Here is a 5,789-nt window from a genome sequence, read left to right on the forward strand (position 1 = left end):
ATAAGAAAGAGCATGAAGCATCTCTGAAGCATGAAGCTGCAAACATTGTCAAAAGAAACTGCTGGAACCCCCACTGAAATAGTGCATGACCAAGTAGAGAAGACAAAGTTTGAAGAGTTGATCAATCGAAGAGGTGACCTCCAAAAGTAGGAATGAATGAGTGTCTATATAGTAGATGAACCATCTCACCGAAATGCATAGGTGCCTAGTCACTACATCCGCCTAGTACATAGGAACAGAAATTGAATATGTAGATCACTCAACCGAACCAAGGAAGCAATAGAGCCAATAGGTGAACGCCCCCTAATGCTGAACAGGGAGAGGGGTGATAGGAATACTAAAATGCAATGCCATAAACATTTGCAAGAAGAAGAATCAGGAACACCAATAGTGCAATAGAAGTACAAGCACAGGATAAAGGGCGGTGTCACCAACATACAGCATGGGCTAATGTCATGAAAGGAATGCTCACTTGACAAAGGTGGATGAGCACAAAATGGAAAAACATCATGACCCCCCATGACACTTTATAACTGAGTGCAAGTACAAACAAACACAAGGTGTACAAGATCCCAGTTATGCAAAAGTACGCACTTTATCTTAGTGCGTTAATAGAAAAAAGAATACAACAGAAGAGAAGCATACAATGCTCAGAAGTCAGAAAGAAGAGTGAGCCAAAAGAACAGAAGAAGAGATCCCAGGACCTGTAGAATCCAAGTAATCCGCCAAAGTGTGAAAGTGAAAAACTTGAAGGAGAAAGAACCTAGAGCAGAATCTAGATAAAAGACCTCTACAACTAAATAACTCATAGAACCAACTTTACAATGATATCTGGCAAGCCCAAAAAAGAGTCTGAATGAGCGAGATATGGCTCCCAGAATGCAAAACAGAAAATCTGGCTTTGACTGCCAAAATAGGAAACCAAACTATAGAAAAAACAAAAACACCTACACCATCATCTCTGTCTTGAAACCAGCTTTTCGACACATTTTTCGAATCAAAAAAATACGTTCGTATGCTCAAGTTCCGGAGAAAAAACCAACAAGGCCTCTGGAATGCATGAAAATTTTTATTTTTTAATAAAAAAATAATATTAAAAAAAAAAAATAGTGCCACCCCCGCACCACCGGCAGAGCGGTGGCAGGGGTGGAGGGAGGGCAGATGGCCACCGTGGGGCAGAGCTGCGGTGGGGCCGCGGCGGGAGCCGCCGGCAAAGCCACTGCGGGCTGCTGGGCGGTAACCGCTAGCGGTGACCGCAGCGGTAACCGTCAATGGTTCTGCTACGGTTAGTAAACCGTCGAAGGTTCAAAACCGCGCAAATATTTTTTTTTTGCTATTTTTTAATTTTTTTTGCCTCGATCCGCATGCAGGAGGTCATATGGGGCTTTTGGACAAAAAAAAATTTTCCTTCCAAATCAATGTTGTCCAAAATGGACAAATTTTATATGGATTCTGGGATTTTTGGGCGCTTTGAATGCAACGGTGATGTCCATTTGAGCCCAAAGTGACCAGAAACAAAGGTCCCCCTTAAATCCACATAAAAAGCTTCTGAAACCCTTGAAAAAACTCCTGCTTCTAAAACACTTCAACAAACCACGAACAGCGAGCAGCAAGATGACTCTGATACCATGTTAGATTAGGTGAAAAACTAATCTCCCAAGAACACTTGCATGCATAACCCTGTCACATGGATGAAGCAAAGAACAAAAGCAAGAAAAAATTATGGAGGCCAAAAAGCCAGAGACATCTTATGGACATGCAAAGAGCAATCTCTATTATGATCCAATAAGTGAATTAAAAAAATACAAAGAAGTGAATCCTTATAAAAGGAATCACGAAACCCTAACTAGGTTTGTGCATTATAGTTAATATAAAATATTAATTATATGCACCTAAAAGAAAGCTTAAGAACTAGAGTAATAAACCACTTAATTAGTTAAATCAAAATGATCTAATTAATAAGTAAAACAAAATAATTACTCTAACATTTTTTACCATCCAAAATAGTCTACTTTTTAGAATTGAGAGAAGGGTTGGTTGAAGCACAAATGCTCACCATTGGTCAAGCATACACATTTTTTCATTTTATATGTAGGTATTTTGTACTAGTCAACTACCTTTGCATGGCTCGTCTCAAATCTAAGAGAGAATGGATGCATTTGGTTAGTTGTATTACGTGCTTGTTGCACATGTATGTGGAAGATGGTGATTCCCCACATAAAAGATAAGAGTAGTCTGAATAGTTTTATATAATGTGATTATTATGATTTTACTGAGTGAGAATTATATTTTGTTGATACCTAAATACTAGTATATCATAATGATTGTGTGAATGTTATGGAGCCCAACAATAAAATGAGATAAATTTTAGTACTACATCATACTAATTGCTAATGCTATATTATGAATTTGGTATTAAATTGAACTTAAAATAATATGGTACTAATGGACCTCCTTTTATTATCATCAATGAAGTATATCATGGGTGTAGTGTTGATTTAGTTCTAAATTGCCATTTTCTTCTTTCTATTGAATAAGAACTTTACATAGTGTAGAATATTATGGAATGTGAAGGAAATAGGTGTGAATTGTGATACATTTGGAATATCTGTATATTCCTAAAAATACTTTTCTTGCATCATGTAAAAATCATCAAATCATGATACATTCATGTGCAACACCAAGATTGTTCCTTGTTTGTTTGGAATTGCACTTATCCATATTGTGGTAGAGAATCTTTAACTTTAAGAATGTTGTAATTCCTATGTTTGAATGGTGGTAGTTTTCTATTTCTCCAACTACTTTGAGCAAATCAAAAGTGTGCTTCATTTTGAATTGGTCTTTCATGATGAACCAATCCTCCTCTTATACATTGCATAGGACTCTAAATAATCTTTGTTACTTTCCTCTTTCCCTCATAAATAATGAAGCTAGATGAATCACTAATCAGCTATAAGACTGCATGTTTCTCCTCTATATTGTGACCTAAAAGCATCAACACATTAGAGGGATTCTACCCTCGTCTTTTAGACATTATGACCTTGATGAAGTGTCCACACTTCTTCTCATCTTGGGTCTTAAATGCCATAAACATCATAAAATCTTATGATTTATGCTTTAAAATACATACCTATCCATAGTTTCTTTAATAATCTATAAACATCATAAAATATTAACTCTCTCCAATACAGATGTTATGCATATGTGCATGCACAAACCATAATGGTGCAGATTTTCCTTTAGAGTTTTATTATAACAAACTCTATATGTATTGTACATAATGACACACATGTCTAACAAGAGACACGAAATCCCTCCACATATCCAAAAAATGAAAGGGTTCTTGCATCCCATTTTTTTGTATAACTTTACACTATATTCTTAGAATCTTCTTAGCCATATCCATCAAGATAATGCTAGTTGAGGAGTAGCCTATACATCCTTGTTGCTTACTGGGATATCTATAAACTTGGATAGGATGGCCCTGAACTCATCCCCTAAAAATTTCTCTTTTTCTAATAAGATCTCCATAATCTTATCCATTGCTACTTGGTTACTCCTAATGTGACTCTTAGCCACCTCATATGCATTATCTGAAATGCCTCTCACTACACTATCAATGTCTTTTGCTAGCTTCTCTGACATGGAATTCCTTGTCATCATGCGTAAACAAATATCACCAATTTGGACTTCATGGTCCACTAGAGCCCATGGACCAATTTCAGACATTCCAAACCTCATAACCATCGGCAAGTTATAGAAAAACATACTAAGTTGCCCATTGATGCCTCACTTATAGAAATTTTCAAATAGCAAGGATAAAATTAGAGTTGACCTATGTTACCAAAAATGAGAAATGAGAAACGAAATCCTAATGACAACACAACGAGAAACAAAATATTTAGAAGTTTTCTATATATGTACATACATAGCGATTGATAGATATAATTTCATAATACATAGATAGATAGATAGATATAATTCCATATTTAAAAATAATCAATTCTAGAATTAATGATTAATAGAATTCAGCTCTAGATTTTGTGTGCATTTGGTAATGCTTTACAATCTCCACTTAGAGAAAAATACATGTTTTTCTATTTTTGTTTTCTGCTACAAGTCATTGGCTGCACCTGCTGTGACCTCAGGTTCTCCAAATATGACTTCTTTTGTAGCTCTACCACCAAGAGCCCCCATAATCTAAGCAAAGACTTGTGGCATAGTAATAAGACTCAGGTTATCTCCAAGAAAAATCCATGTAAGACTACATGTTTTTCCTTGAATTAGAAGAGTAACTTTTTGAACTAGATCATGTCCAAGGGTCATCATCCTGACCTTGTAAAAGTTACCAAAAAAAGATTTAGTTGCCTTTGAAATACACATTGATATCATATATTATTGCAAATCAGACTTCCAACTTATGATCCATACATATGTGAAGGCTCTACATAAAAGCATACAATAAAGTACCAATAGATATTTAGTTTTGTGTACTTACACACAAATTGCATGTCCAACTTCATGGTAAGCCACCAAACTCTTACTCTTTCTATCAGTCATTGATGTGCCCTCCATACTAGCCACAATCCTATCTATTACATCATCTATTTCCTTACTTGATATGTATTGTTTGCCTTGTCTTCCAACAAGAATTACTACTTCATTCAAAAGTTTTGCAAGATCAGTATTGATGTAGAGTGCTCAAACCAAAAGCTTGGTAGAACCTCAACTCCAACACCTAAGGCAACTTACCTTTCCATTACCATCCTCTGGCTTGATGTTAACATCATCACTCAAGTCAAGACACTCAATAAGGAATGCTACAATGCACTCAAGGTATGCTATCATCAATTCATATGCTATATATTATACTTTCCATGGACCAACGAGGACTTAAAAGTAAAACCTTCTGAGCTTCCTTCATCTTCACTCCAATTTGTATTGTTCTTTAAAAAATTCTTATGCTTGCAATTTTTGCTCATGACAATTTTTCAAATTCAAAATAGTCAATTCACAACATGTTTTCTCTTAAACCCTTTTCAATACCACATCTGATACATACACGATGCATTCAATGCATACCCCGAGCAATGAATTAATTAGAATGTTTTGATATGTATTTATTTGTCTATAATGTTTCACCTCAAAATATACAACTCCTTTGCAATTTCATACCCATTGAAAACTCATGACCATAATGGTTGTCAAAGAAACTGCAAGTAAACCGCACCTCATTGAAATATGTGTGTGTGTGTGTGTGTGTGTGTGTGTGTGTGTGTGTGTGTGTGTGTGTGTGTGTGTGTGTGTGTGTGTGTGTGTGTGTGTGTGTGTGTGTGTGCGCGCGCGCATGCGTGCACGTTCTAGTTATAGTATTTATTCCATGATGTGGTCATGGATTTTTCCCCTTAGTTGTTTCTATGTATGAGGAATTTTAGAATTGGTACTATACATTTTGTATAATGTAAATATGCGAACCGAATTTCTATCGAAGAATTTGAAACCAAGTTGATTTAATAAATTTACAATTGCTTCAACTATTGCGAGTGCAGAATGAGCTCCTTATATGTTTAAAGAATCAGATTGGATTTATAACATGGTTTTCCTATTGGCAGGGCACAACAAATAGGGGCATGCCAGAAGAAAGGAAAGTAGCTAATGAAGCCTATGTTGGGATTTTTCAATTCACAAGGAGTGCCATTGAAGAGAGAGTTGAAGGAGTTTTGTGTAATGGAGGATTCCCTTCTTCATGTTGGTACTCCCATTACTGCTTGCCATTTTTTTCTCAACCA

The 5,789-nt window shown here is 35.9% G+C and overlaps 1 pseudogene; it reads right to left on the reverse strand.

The window, feature by feature from the left end:
* Positions 1-3,405: 3,405 nt before the first annotated feature.
* LOC149576404 (ATP-dependent zinc metalloprotease FTSH 2, chloroplastic-like) lies at positions 3,406-4,924 on the reverse strand (annotated as a pseudogene).
* Between the last annotated feature and the right edge of the window lie 865 nt (positions 4,925-5,789).

Source organism: Cupressus sempervirens, chromosome 1, assembly GCF_028749045.1.
Source record: "Cupressus sempervirens isolate cs-2001-9-10 chromosome 1, ASM2874904v1, whole genome shotgun sequence".
Taxonomy (NCBI): domain Eukaryota; kingdom Viridiplantae; phylum Streptophyta; class Pinopsida; order Cupressales; family Cupressaceae; genus Cupressus; species Cupressus sempervirens.